The 15,848-nt window shown below is 34.2% G+C and overlaps 1 non-coding gene across 1 annotated transcript; it reads left to right on the top strand.

The window, feature by feature from the left end:
- The first annotated feature begins 3,564 nt into the window (after positions 1-3,564).
- LOC118481351 lies at positions 3,565-3,671 on the top strand. Its single transcript, XR_004865558.1, has one exon. It is a non-coding gene; the product is annotated as a small nucleolar RNA R71 (small nucleolar RNA).
- The last annotated feature ends 12,177 nt before the right edge of the window (positions 3,672-15,848 follow it).

A 15,848-nucleotide genomic window follows, 5' to 3' on the forward strand; every position in this document is an offset into this window, starting at 1 on the left:
AGACAAAAACATACTTTTTCCAACATTAGTACTAAAAAAGGGTTAGTTTTATGCCACATTTGATGTAATTTATATGTTGCATTTTGCACACATCAAATACCCCTACACTTGAATCTTTGCTTGTCCTCAAGCAAAACTCTTTATAATATGGCTTTACACTCCCAAATGGAATGGGTAGAAGAGAAGGTTTTTGGTCTTGTCATAGAGTGTCGGGATTTCCAAGATTCTTAATTAGGTTTTATTTTTATTTATTTACAATCCTATTCGTCATGATTTATTTAAAACATTACATAAGATAAATTACTTATTAGGGCATAACATGCCTTTTTAAAATTCCATTTATATACAAGTTCACATACCTCACGGGGGATCACTCAACACTCGGCCGAAGATGTATTTTAGTGAATCACTCGAGTGCGGCATGGAACTTACTCCTACCATAAGCTTGCCAAGCAATCAATCCTCCTCCTTTTTAACTATGCACCTTTGTAAATATCAAGAGGACTTTTGGGTGAAGGGTTAGGCTTGGGTTATAGTTAGGTGGTTGGGTTAGTGGTTAGTAAAAGGGCGAAAGGCGTAAAAAGCGTCGGTTTTCGTAAGACTTCTTATTTTTTTGTAACTTTTTATTTTGATGAAGCACTTTTTCAAACAAAGTTCTTTTTTGATAACTTTGTTTGTTTATTTCTTTTGGCTTCATCATCATCATATTTTTTTAAGGAAGTCATAAGAAAAACCGAGCTTTGTTACTAAAATAAAGGGTTAGAAATAAAAAAAGGGTTTTGGTGGGTAAAAGGGTGTTTGTTTTGGGTTAAGAAATGAAAAGATTTAGGCTCAAACGGGTTAATTAGGGGGATTTTGGGTAGGTGGTAAAAAAAAGAAAAATAATGGTGTAGAAATAAAAAGGGACTAGTCCTAATGCTTCCATCATTTACTTACTCGGGTTTAAGTTGGTAAGGATCGGGAATGTATCGTCGTGGCAAGTTGAGTCGTAAGAACCAAGCGGCTATTCACACAAGAAACGAAAAATGATCATTTAGTTTAAAGATGTGTATTTGTATGCTCAATAAAGGCTCAAAACTCACTTTTTGTGGAAATGGGTTTTTATGTGATCAAATATATATAATCAAATTTAACTAGATTTGTCATGTCGTTTCATAATTTTCTTATGTTGGTTCTTTTTATCACGACGCTGTCGGTTGTAAATTTGTAAAAATATAACCTTTTTAGAACTTGAAATTCCCAAATTAAACCTAGACAAGTAAAAAAATGAAAAATTTTTGAAAAAATTTGGGGTGATTAGCGGTTCCAAAAGAGTTTTGTGTAAGGCTTGTAATTAGGACTTGCAAGATTCAAGGTTTTAGCACCCCCCCCCCCACACTTAAATTACACATTGTCCTTAATGTGTCCCAAAAATAAGTTTTTAGGTTGATTGAATGTGTAAAAAGTTTTGAAAAAGCAAAAATTTATGTTACTGGGTGTCTGGACACAGCCCCGTGGTGTCCGGGCACGGCCCCGTATTCAGATTGCCAGTAACAAAAATTAGTAAAAAGAAACAGAAGCCTGGATACCGGGGCGTGTTCAGTGAGCACGCCCCGTGTCCAGTTACCTGAACTGGGCATTTTCTACAGATGGTTGGGCACGGGGCGTGTTGGGTGAGCACGGCCCCGTGCTGAACTTACTCTAATGAAGAAAAATTGTCGGGTGGCCCTGTTTTTGTGCATGGGGTGCTGGTTCAAGTTTCCCTTGGTATCCTTCACCATCCCGAGTGTGTTTTATTCCTGAAAATTAAAACTAAACTAGAAAACATAAAAATTAATCTAAACAAAACTAAGGATAGTTCCACGGAATGCCTCCGTGGTGCGCCACGTGTATAAGGGTCCTTGGCTAGACCCAAAGCCTGGTCATATGTTACCCAAGTGGGATGTTTTGCATCCCATGCTACACCGTTGGAGAGCATCATCCAAACTCGAGTCTATGACCTTCATGTAGTTGACCGGGTCGTCGTCTTCTACTCTTTTTCCAACTCCAAACTTCATTTTCTCATCCCCAATCCTCAATGTTAGTTTTCCATCATTCATGTCTACCACCGCTTGGGTCGTAGCTAGGAATGGCCTCCCTAAGATGAGTGGTACTTCGGTATCTTCCTCCATATCTAGTATGACAAAGTCGGCCGGGAAGACAAATTCGCCGACTTTGACCAATAGATTTTCAGCGACACCTTGTGGATAGTTGACGGACCTATCGGCGAGTTGTATGCTTATTTTTGTAGGGCTTGTTTTCCCAAGTCCGAGTCGGTTGAACATTGATGCGGGCATGAGGTTGATGCTAGCCCCGAGATCGGCTAGTGCATTGCGAATGGGGGATTCCCCAATCGAGCAAGGAATTGTGAAGCTTTCAGGGTCAATCTTCTTTTGCGGGAGTTTGTTGAGTAGTAAGGTGGAGCATTCTTCGCCTAAATTAACTAATTGCAATGATTCAGTTTTCCTTTTATGAGTGAGGAAGTCCCTCATAAATTTTGAATATTTAGGCATTTGAGTTGGGACTTCGATAAATGGAATATTAACATGCAATTGTTTTAGTAAATTTTCGAACTTTGCGAATTGCTCATCGGTCTTTTGCCGAATTAACCGACCGGGGTATGGAACCGGAGGAGTCTTAGTAGGCTCTTGAATTGGTGGAGAAGCCTTCTCTTGATGGGGCGTGGGTGGAGTTGTGGCTTGGCTAGATTGGCTTCTTTCAGTGGGCGGTAATGGAGCCTCCTCGGGACCCACGGTACGGTTTCTCAATATGATGAGATGTACTTGTGCCTTTGGGTTGGTTTCGGTATTACTTGGTAACGTGCCTTGTGGTCTCTCGGAGAAATTCTAAGCTATTTGATTTAATTGCTTTTCAATGTTTTGAATAATAGCTTGTTGATTTCTAAAATTCGATTCCAATTGTTGAAATCAATCCGAGTTTTTCTTTTCGGTGTCGGAGATGAGGCGAGATACAGTATCTTCAAGCCTTTCTTGTCCACCTTGTTGTTGAGAGAAATTTTGTGACTCAATTCTTGGTTGTTGAAAGTTTATTACTTGGTTTAGATTTTGTTGGTTACTACCATTGTTGGGTTCTCTCCAACCAAGGTTAGGGTGGTTACGCCATCCTTGGTTTTAGGTACCCGTTGGAGGACCCGACGGCGTAGGTCTATTATCAATGTAGTTTACCGATTCTGTTTGATCATCTACTTCTTTCATACAACTCCAATTTTCCTGTGGCCCACCACACCCCTCACAAGCCATGACCGAGGCTGTTTTTGCCATTTCTAGCTTTTTTATTTTTGAAGAAAGGGTCTCGATTTGGGCTTGTAAAGAAGTGCTTTCATCAACCTTATGGGCGCCCAGGGCAATAGATTTATTGTCTCGGGGAGTGTGCCACTGAAAATTGGTTTGAGCAATTTCCTCAATTTGATTATATATTTCATTTGGGCGACGATTACCTAAAAGTCCCCCGGAGCTAGAGTCAAGTGTTTGTCTTGTGTGTGGCAACAACCCATTGTAGAAAGTGGATACTTGTTGCCACACCGCAAGACCATGATGAGGACACTTTCTTAGTAGTTCCTTGAACCTTTCCTAAGTTTCATATAAGGATTCCCCATCCTCTTGTGAATATATATTAATTTCAGTCATTAATTTAGCCGTTTTAGCAGGAGAGAAATACTTATATAGAAACTTTTGGGCTAGTTCATCCCAGGTGTTTACCGAGCCAACTGGGAGGGTATTAAGCTAAGCCTTAGCTCGGTCTTTTAGTGAAAATCAAAACATTCGAAGGCGGATGGCGTCATTTGATGCTCCATTGATCCGAAAGGTATCACATATTTTAAAGAAATTAGTAATATGTAGATGAGGATCCTCGTCCGCAAGCCCATGGAAGGTTGCGGAGTTTTGAAGCATTTGTATCAAATGTGGCCGAAGTTCGAAGTTGTTGGCTTCGACATTCGGTGCATTGACAGCGGCGCCGAGATTACCTACGGTGGGTCGTAGGTAATCCATGAGGGTACGTTGGTCCGCCATTGGAAGTGGGTCCCCCGAAACTTTCTCTTGGTTTTTAGCTTTAAGTCTTCTTCTTAGAAAGCGTTCGGGTTCGTCTAGGGGTTCTTTTATGTCTCTATTAGAACTGGAGCTCATACACTACGTGGAAAATTTGGGTTCCAAGTCCTGCAATAAAAACAAAGAAGAACGTTGGTCAGAAGCTTCACCACGGCCCCGTGTTCAGATGAACACGGCCCGTGGTCGGAGATACAGTGATTGTTTTTCGGATTCCTGTTACTGGGGAGTTCGACACGGCCCCGTGTTGCACCGACACGGCCCCGTGCTCAACTCTCTGTAACTCGAAAAATAAAAACTGCCAGTAATAATGCTGGGCACGGTCCGTGCCCGACCAGGCACGACCCGTGCTAAGCTCTGCAGAAACTGAAAAATCTAAGAAAATCTAAAAAAAATAGAAAAATTAGAAAAAACGATTAGGCCGTTAATTCCTAACTTTCTTAAAATCCTTGTGTCCCCGGCAACGACGCCAAAAACTTGATGCGTATGAAGTGTCGTATAGTTTTTAATGTATATTTTAAGCCTTTTAACACTTTTTAGCCAAGTTTTAAATTTATAAAACACGATATTTACTAACACTAAACACACATATGGGCAAGTGCACCCATCGTAAGCGTAGTATAGTGTTGGTAAGATACCGAGGCCATCCAAGGACACAAGAGCTTTTAATACCGGTTTATCCTCAACGTCTAATCAAATCAAAAGTTTAGAAAAAAGGTTTTTAAACTAGAAAAATAAAACTAACTAAAATGCTGAAAAATAAAATAAAAATAAAAACAGATAGACAAGATGAATCACTTGGATCCGACTCGTGTTTAGTGTAACCTTTGATTATTTCCGCACTTTTGCACTTTTTAAGAGATTATCTTAGTTATTGTAGTAGGCCCCTCTTTTGAAGTTGACGTTACCCTCAACCCAGTAGTTTGAGTCAGCAAGGATACAATCCTAAACGGTTGGATTATTAAAAGATAATTAATTAAGTTATTAATGCGTAATGTGGTAGGCCCCTCTTTTGAAGGTGACGTTACCCTCGGCTAAGTAGTCTGAGTCAGCAGGGATACAGTCCTAAGTAGTCGGGTTAAAGTTTTAATAGTAGCTTACATATGAGGGGATCAAAGAGTTTGGACCCCCGCCATCCAATACCGGTGGGTATTGAAGGAGGTCCTACTAAATTTGACCCAGGTCCTTGCAGGATCTATACACTGAACAAGGCAAGACTCTTACCAAACCATTCCCTTAACCCCCGACCAGGTAGCCAACATATTTCCATATAGACCGTGGAGATATGAATGGTGAAAATCTTTTATTTTATATAGAAAGTAAAATAATGCCAAGACACCACGGACAAATGATAAGGAAGAATCACCTTCAACATAAGAAACTAGTTATTAAAGTCATTAATACATAACGAAATAAAAAGTGCGAAAAAATTAAAAATAAAAAATTTTTACACTAGACACTTGTCTTCACCAAGCGATGTAAGAGACTTAGGCAAACATGGCCTTTGATTGTCAAGAACTCTTACGATCAATCTTGGATCCCGAGACTACTCACACACTCTATGATGGATGATGGATGATGGTGGTGGATGATGGTGTTGTGATGGTGGTGGTGGGTGGGTGAAGTGTGAGAGAGGTGGTGTGCCAAGGGATGGTTTGCAAATGAGCCAAGCACCCCTTTTTATAGCCTGAACAGAAGCTCCGGCACGGCCCCGTGTCTATCCTCCTTCTCTTTCTTCATTAATTGCAGTTTGTCTGCATTGGTTGACCACGCCCCCGTGTCCGCTGGGCACGACCCCGTGTGCAGAAGCGTATCTGTACTATCTAGATTTCCTTAGATTCTGTAAATCTTAGAGTTGACCACGGCCCCGTGTCCGCTGGGCACGCCCCCATGGTGGGTGATAGAAGCTTCTACAACTTTGTCTTTTCTGCAGACACTTGGGTACGCCCCCGTGCTCACTGAGCACGGGGCGTGTTCAGCCTTCTGTTCTCTTGTTTTTGCTTGGGAAGATGCTGTCGGGGGGTCGGGCATGCCACGTTTGTTCCTTTTCTTGTATTTTATGTTAGATTTAGATGCCTTTTTGCTTCTTTTGTTCATTTGAGCTCATTTAATCCTGAAAATACAAAAGGAAGACAAAAACATTCTTTTTCCAACATTAGTACTAAAAAGGGTTAGTTTTATGCCACATTTGATGTAATTTATGTGTTGCATTTTGCACACATCACACACTTTTTCCAACATTAGTACTAAAAAAGGGTTAGTTTTATGCCATATTTGATGTAATTTATATGTTGCATTTTGCACACATCAGTCTCTCTTCTGGCGGCTGCTAGGGCTCTCTGTTCTTGTAACTTTTTCATTCGCTTCCTACGCTCATGTGCTCCCCTACTGAACCATCCTCTCTTTTTCTAAGAGAATGGCTCTTCAGACTAAGCCTTAAACACGAATATTCCTTCTTCAGTATCAGCAGAATACCCTGAGAGGCCAGGCTGTGAAAAGGCACCTTCGCTTCTAGGCGAACCAGACAACTGACGATACGCGGCGGATGGTCCTTGGTCGCTCATACTGTAAACTAACAAATAGTCAAATAACACATAACAATAAAATACAATTATGCACGTATTTCTGAAATTTATTTCCTAACATTTTAGATAAGTTTTGATGTCAGCAGAACACTTTTGTGGCTGAATTAGTGGCTTAGCTCTGATGCCACCTTCTGTCGCAACCCCCGCCCCCTATCTGTCTCGGGAAAGGGCGGCCGCGAGACTCGGTGTTGGTGGTATCGGTGTTTATTAATTTGGTAGCGGAAATTACATCAGGAACGTAGTTAGGAAATATTTTATCAGAGTAAATACCACACTTTTGTAATATTAAACATATTGGGATAAAACCCAAGTTTTTATTACAAACATTTTTATAGGGATAAACCCGATTTTATTGAGTAAACATCTTCTTTTATTTAGGTAACTTTTATAGCCACTTTTCCAAGCCTTCAGTGCTGCCCGGCTGGCTTCTAATTGGCTTTCACATTGTGTTACCTGAAACACGTTTAAAAACATTTTGTCAATGGGAAATACTGATGAGTGAATCCCAGTTCAATCAAGAAAAGTTTTATTAATTTAAACAATATTGAGAGCGATTACAATGTTTACATCTACCCAATTACTCATTCAGTACTGTCAATCCTGACTGGTGGGTCATATTACACATTGGCTAACTCTTTGTCCAATGACAACGTGTTCCACATTTTGTATACAAACCCCCAACATACCGGCAGTAATTGTAGAATTACAAAGACTCAATCACTGCTAAACTGCATTGTAAAATATTTAAGGTTTTGTAAAAACTGTTTACAAAAAGGAGATTACTCACATTGTTGTCTTAGGTTTTCTGTAAGGATTTCCTGGGAATTATCTATTTAAATACACACGTGTTAGTATAATAACCCATTTTAACATTAGTAATACCCTCCCCGAGACGGCATTCCAACGACTACGTCGGCAGAACCACGACAGCCGTTACGGAACCCTAGATCAATCGGGCAGCGTATCTAATACGTATCCATGGGTTATGATACTTACAACGGAGCAGGACTTCGTTATTTAGGGGGTATTATATCTGAAAATAGCTTCTACTATTAAGAAATTCGAGATTAAGAAAAGGAATTGAGCGATCGGAACTGAAGGCCGATACCTTCAATTTATAGGGCTGTAATCTGACTTCCTCGCGGCCCGCGACAGCCACCGCTGCCTCTTTCGCGGCCCGCAAGATAGGTGGCTAGGGCTGTAGGCTTGATTTGTCACGAGATAGCTTCGACGGGTGTTAGGCCACGTGGCAGCTTAGGGCTGCGCCACTTGCCCAGGCGCTCGCTGCCCGCTTAGACTCAAGTGAAGTCTATCGCGGCCCGCCAGAGCACTTATTTTCTTGTTTTTAATTTATTTTAATAAAAATTAAGGTATTCGGGGTCTGTTTTTACGTATGGGGTGTATTTTAGGTCATATTGGGACATTCTAATTATTTTTAGGGTGTCGGAAATATTTCGAGGGTTGTTATAGAATCTATGAAAAAAAATTTAAGGATGGACACGAAAATAAAGGGAAACGAAATAACAGGTATCAAATAACACTAAACATACCGAGATTTTGATCGGATCTCCAGCGAAAAAGAAGAAGGCAGCGACAATCTCCGATGAAGGTTTTCTAGAGAGAGATAGAAAGGATCAAGAGAGTAGTCGATGAAACAGTCAAAATTTTAGACAAAGTTCAGGTGATGAAAACAATAAAAAGTATAAAATCAATATCGACTATAGAATCGACATACCTGGAAGTGAATAAGCTTGATTTTGGAATACTTTGTTAAGCCATTCAAGTATAAGCGATTCAGAGAGAATGGGATGCAGGTAGAAGAAGAAGAAGAAGCGTATGAAAGTTTAGGGTTTCAGGAAAACGTATGGTAGAAGCTTCAAGCCAAAGGAAGAAGAAGGCTAGGGTTTCGGTGTGAATCAGTGAAGGAAAAGAATGAGCGACAAGAATTTAGATTTTTTAGTTGACTTATATACCCGGGTCATAAAATGGGTTGGATCACATTAAAACGGGTACTCGCGCATGATGTAAAACCCAACTCATTTTCCCGCCAAAATGAATCTAGGAGGCTCTAAGGTGATGCCACATCAGCCCAAAACTATTCATTTATGATATATAATAGAATAGTGATAAATTTAGCGAGAAATCATCCCCTGCAGACCCCATGTTAAAATTCGTTTTAATTTCTTTCTTTGAAATGTTGCAAATTTTCATTTGTATTTTGTAAGTTCGGTACAATATTATCAGCCGTTCTATTATGTCGGAAGTTCGTCACAATATCAATAACGGATTTTAAGCTTGCAAATTTTCGTCATATACCCTTTGTGTTGTGTTGGAGGTATCATAATAAAACTATGTTACACTCGATTCAACTACTTTGCAAGCATAGTTTAGTAGGGTTAGGATATAATAGGAAGTTTTTTTGGCTAGGAAGGCTAGGAAGTAATTCGTCACAATATCAATAACGGATTTTAAGCTTGCAAATTTTCGTCATATACCATTTGTGTTGTGTTGGAGGTGTCATAATAAAACTATGTTACACTCGATTCAACTACTTTGCAAGCATAGTTTAGTAGGGTTAGGATATAATAGGAAGTTTTTTTGGCTAGGAAGGCTAGGAAGTAATCTTAAGCATCAATTGATTTAATCAAGGGCTAAGATTAAATAAGTGAAATTGAAGAGAAACAAACGAGGCGCATGGGTTTGTTTAAGTGCATTCTAGTCAATCCAGGACAATAGTTTCTTTCTCCTCCAATTCCCCCCCCCCATTTTTTAAACGTTAATAACTTTTTCATACGACATTATTTTTTTATAAAAATTGCACCAAAAAAAGAGCGTTTTTTATCTTTAAAACGAGTATACTATTGCTATATTTTCAAAAAAAAAAAATTAAAAACCCAGTTGCGTAAACGCAATGGACAAAAAACGTAAAAAAATGGCTTTTTTCTAAAACGCAATGCACCAAAACCACAAAGAAATGTCTTATTTCTAAAACACGATGGCCAGAAAACACAAAGAAATGTCTTATTTCTAAAACGCAATGGCCTAAAAACACAAAAGAAAGTGTACTTTCTAAAACGCAATTGACTGAAAACACATAAAAATTTGTTTTACCTAAAACGCAATGCACCAAAACACAAAGAAATGTCTTATTTCTAAAATGCAATGGCCAGAAAACACTTAAAATTGTCTTTTTTTCTAAAAAGCAATGGCTAAAAGCACAAAAGAAAGTGTACTTTCTAAAACGCAATGGACTGAAAATATATAAAAATGTCTTATTTCTAAAACGCAATGACCTAAAAACACAAAATAAAGTGTTTTTTTCTAAAATGCAATGGACCGAAAACACATAAAAATGTGTTTTACCTAAAACGCAATGGACTAAAAACACTTCAAAATGTGTTTTTCTAAAACGCAATGGACCAAAAAACACATAAAAATGTCTTTTTTTCTAAAACGCAATGGCCTAAAAACACAAAAGAAATTGTTCTCTCTAAAATGCATTGAACTAGGGTATGTTTTGTCTGTGAATTGTTTGAACCAGCTCGACCACAGCCAGGGGCTCTGCCCCTTGGACCCTGCTCCCAGGGGCGCTGCCCCCGGACCCCCGCCAAGATTACTTTGTAAAACGCAATGACTCAATTCAAAAACCCAGATCGTAAAAATGCAATTAAAAAATTTCTTACATAGATCAAAGCCGATTTCTTTAGATTTCCTTACCGATTGACGAAATTTGAATGTTAGAAACACTTATCAGCGATCGAATCAAACGAATCGAGTGATTCGCTTCAAAATCACAGGAAAAAAAGAGATATTGTATGAAATTAAACTGGCTTTCTTCAAAAAAAAAAGTATAAGAACACGTTGATTGAGTGTTTGAATCATTGATTGGTGACGAAAATCGCACTATAATTTAGTGATTATTAAGATAGAAAGTGAAGAAAAGGTTGAAGATGGTGGGTTTTGAAAATGGTGGGTTTTGAAGTTACAGAGAGAAGAAGAAGGGAGAAGATTGGGTTAAATTGACTAAAATACCCTTCCTCTTTATTTTAAATTTTGTCACATGTCATAATCCTATTGTTTCCTATCATTCCTAGCCAAAATAAACTTTCTATTTGATCTCACCCTAGTTTAGTATGTAAAATATATAATAAAAGAAACCAATTGAGGGACACATGTCATTCATTGGAGCCATCTATTTTTTAGTTTTCTCATCTCTCTCCTACTTAATTATAGATAATTAATATTAATTAAAAGATAATAATAAAATTAAATTTACTATAATAATTAAAAAGTAATTATAAAATTAAATTTAATATAAATTTAAACAATTCGTATAGAAGATAATATAATATTTTGAAATATTTATTAGATTTCAAAATTATTTATCCTGAAATTAACAAAAGACGTACACTAAATGTAAATTAATATAATATAAATGTTTTATTTATTTTATTAAACTAAAATAGTTAAGGGTAGAACCTAGTTCAAAAATGTTTATAAGGGGTAAATAAAAACATTAATCAATGTTTATTGGTTCTATACTTTTATTTTTGTGTTCACCTCTTAACTCAAGTACGGTATTCACTATGTTTACGTGACATTTATAAGAAACATCACCGCAATCACCCCATCCATCATATATCGAGTATATCCGTTAGTTTTTTAAAGATATATTTTTTTTATTAGATTCATTCAACGTTTGTAATAAACGAGTTTTTTTAAAGATATAATATTTTTATTATTTACTATACAAAATTACATTTATTTAACTTGTGTAATATACCGGGTTTTTAAAATGTAACTTTTTTTTATTATGTGGTATATAAAATTAGATTTATTACATCACCACAATAACCCCATCCATCATATATCGAGTATATCCATTAGTTTTTTTAAAATATACTTTTTTATTAGATTCATTCAACTCGTGTAATAAACGAGGTTTTTTTTAAAGATATAATAATTTTATTATTTACTATACAGAATTAAAATTATGCAACTCGTGTAATATACCGGGTTTTTTAAAATATAACTTTTGTTTATTATGTGGTATGTAAAATAAGATTTATTCAATCCGTTAATACACAGGGTTTATAAAGATATAACAAAATATAACTTTTTATTGATTGGTATATAAAATTACAGGTGCTCAACCCATACAATACATGAGGTTCTTAAAAATATAACTTTTTTCATTATTTAATATATAAAATTAAATTTACTCAACCCGTACAATACACGGGGTTCTTAAAGAGATAATTTTTTTATTATTTAATATATAAAATTACATTTATTCAACTCATGTAATAAACGATATTTTTAAAGATATATTGTTTTATTATTTGATATATCAAATTACTTTTATTTAACCCGTGTAATAAACGAGGTTTTAAATATATATATATTTTTATTATTTGGTATATAAAATTATATTTATTCAACCCGTATATTATACGGGGTTCTAACCTAGTCTATACTATATAATAAAAGAAATCAAATTGTGGACACATGTCAGTCTATGGGCTGTTCTCAATAGAGTTTTTCGCTAAAAAATATATTTTTCCTATTTATCTCTACTTAATCTAATCTTTAGATAATATTTAAATTAAGTAATAAAAAATAATAAATATCACATTCAATTAAAATATATCTTTTTAAAATACATTAGTTAAACCAAATAATGTAGTTTTCTTTTTGAAAGGCAAATAAGCCGAATTTTATATATATCTACGAAACAGTCATCTTCTTCATATAGGAAAATATTTTTTTACTATAATTACAAATTTGAATCTTACGACAAAATATCAAATATTTGAAAATTTTATCAACCAACTATCATTCTTATCTCCATAACTATAATTTACCTCTATTTAATTTATCAAAGTCAAATAAGTATGATGAGTTTATATTTCAATTCCATTTATCCCTATTTAATTTATCAAATTCAAATAAATGTGATAGGAAATTTAAAATTATAATCCTCTGATTAGTTGATAAGCATAAAATTATTTATAACACCAAATTGTGTTAACGAAGCTCCAAATATTATTAAGCTTTCACACACCTACCAAACGAGGAAATGTAATAAAGATCAAAGCTCGAATTTGTTTTTTCTTTTTAAAAAAACCTTATCAACACCAATACATTATCAATGGGGTGGTGGTCCATTAGAAAATACGAAACACTTAGGTTTGGGGGAGTGAGGTCTTGGGTTCAAGTCTCACACACGACACGGATTAAAAAAAAATTGCCGTTAAGAAATAAATTAAATTGTAAGTTGTTAATGTGCAGGAGATTTATTTAAAAAAAAAATAACGTAACACACGTAAAATAACAAAAATGTAACATATGAATAACTCTTTTGTAGGTGATGAGGAAATAACTTTTATCTAACGTTTAAGATGGTATTATATATATTACCTTAAAGATGTATACATTATTAATGTGTCTTTTAACTTTAATTTTTTAAACAAAAAAAGTTATTTTCTTGCAATCTGTACCCCCAGCAATGCTTATACAAATGTTGTCGAGAAGCCTAAATTTAAAAAGTAATTGTTGGATTATCACAGATCCAATATAATACCTAAAACAACAAATTCTAATAAGATATAAGTAATAAAAAATAATAAATATCACATTCAACTAAAACATATCTTTTTAAAATACATTAGTTAAACCAAATAATGTAGTTTTCTTTTTGAAAGGTAAATAAGCCGAATTTTATATATATCTACGAAACAGTCATCTTCTTCATATAGGAAAATATTTTTTTACTATAATTACAAATTTGAATCTTACGACAAAATATCAAATATTTGAAAATTTTATCAAGCAACTATCATTCTTATCTCCATAACTATAATTTACCTCTATTTAATTTATCAAAGTCAAATAAGTATGATGAGTTTATATTTCAATTCCATTTATCCCTATTTAATTTATCAAATTCAAATAAATGTGATAGGAAATTTAAAATTATAATCCTCTGATTAGTTGATAAGCATAAAATTATTTATAACACCAAATTGTGTTAACGAAGCTCCATATATTATTAAGCTTTCACACACCTACCAAACGAGGAAATGTAATAAAGATCAAAGCTCGAATTTGTTTTTTCTTTTTAAAAAAACCCTATCAACACCAATACATTATCAATGGGGTGGTGGTCCATTAGAAAATACGAAACACTTAGGTTTGGGGGAGTGAGGTCTTGGGTTCAAGTCCCACACACGACACGGATTAAAAAAAATTGCCGTTAAAAAATAAATTAAATTGTAAGTTGTTACTGTGCAGGAGATTTATTTAAAAAAAAATAACGTAACACACGTAAAATAACAAAAATGTAACATATGAATAACTCTTTTGTAGGTGATGAGGAAATAACTTTTATCTAACGTTTAAGATGTTATTATATATATTACCTTAAAGATGTATACATTATTAATGTGTCTTTTAACTTTAATTTTTTAAACAAAAAAAGTTGTTTTCTTGCAATCTGTACCCCCAGCAATGCTTATACAAATGTTGTCGAGAAGCCTAAATTTAAAAAGTAATTGTTGGATTATCACAGATCCAATATAATACCTAAAACAACAAATTCTAATAAGATATAAGTAATAAAAAATAATAAATATCACATTCAACTAAAACATATCTTTTTAAAATACATTAGTTAAACCAAATAATGTAGTTTTCTTTTTGAAAGGCAAATAAGCCGAATTTTATATATATCTACGAAACAGTCATCTTCTTCATATAGGAAAATATTTTTTACTATAATTACAAATTTGAATCTTACGACAAAATATCAAATATTTGAAAATTTTATCAACCAACTATCATTCTTATCTCCATAACTATAGTTTACCTCTATTTAATTTATCAAAGTCAAATAAGTATGATGAGTTTATATTTCAATTCCATTTATCCCTATTTAATTTATCAAATTCAAATAAATGTGATAGGAAATTTAAAATTATAATCCTCTGATTAGTTGATAAGCATAAAATTATTTATAACACCAAATTGTGTTAACGAAGCTCCATATATTATTAAGCTTTCACACACCTACCAAACGAGGAAATGTAATAAAGATCAAAGCTCGAATTTGTTTTTTCTTTTTAAAAAAACCCTATCAACACCAATACATTATCAATGGGGTGGTGGTCCATTAGAAAATACGAAACACTTAGGTTTGGGGGAGTGAGGTCTTGGGTTCAAGTCCCACACACGACACGGATTAAAAAAAAAATTGCCGTTAAAAAATAAATTAAATTGTAAGTTGTTACTGTGCAGGAGATTTATTTAAAAAAAATAACGTAACACACGTAAAATAACAAAAATGTAACATATGAATAACTCTTTTGTAGGTGATGAAGAAATAACTTTTATCTAACGTTTAAGATGGTATTATATATATTACCTTAAAGATGTATACATTATTAATGTGTCTTTTAACTTTAATTTTTTAAACAAAAAAAGTTATTTCTTGCAATCTGTACCCCCAGCAATGCTTATACAAATGTTGTCGAGAAGCCTAAATTTAAAAAGTAATTGTTGGATTATCACAGATCCAATATAATACCTAAAACAACAAATTCTAATAAGATATAAGTAATAAAAAATAATAAATATCACATTCAATTAAAACATATCTTTTTAAAATACATTAGTTAAACCAAATAATGTAGTTTTCTTTTTGAAAGGCAAATAAGCCGAATTTTATATATATCTACGAAACAGTCATCTTCTTCATATAGGAAAATATTTTTTTACTATAATTACAAATTTGAATCTTACGACAAAATATCAAATATTTGAAAATTTTATCAACCAACTATCATTCTTATCTCCATAACTATAATTTACCTCTATTTAATTTATCAAAGTCAAATAAGTATGATGAGTTTATATTTCAATTCCATTTATCCCTATTTAATTTATCAAATTCAAATAAATGTGATAGGAAATTTAAAATTATAATCCTCTGATTAGTTGATAAGCATAAAATTATTTATAACACCAAAGGGGGCTACTAAATGTACCCCCTCTTGTTACTTTTTATACCCCCTTTCCATAAAATCATATTTAAACTTGTAATATTTACCCCCTTAAACAAGTCCTATTTTTTTAAAGTATTTTTTTTTGTTACAAAACAAATTCAAAAGTGTAAAAATATATT

The sequence above is a fragment of the Helianthus annuus genome, chromosome 8 (genome assembly GCF_002127325.2).
Source record: "Helianthus annuus cultivar XRQ/B chromosome 8, HanXRQr2.0-SUNRISE, whole genome shotgun sequence".
NCBI lineage: Eukaryota > Viridiplantae > Streptophyta > Magnoliopsida > Asterales > Asteraceae > Helianthus > Helianthus annuus.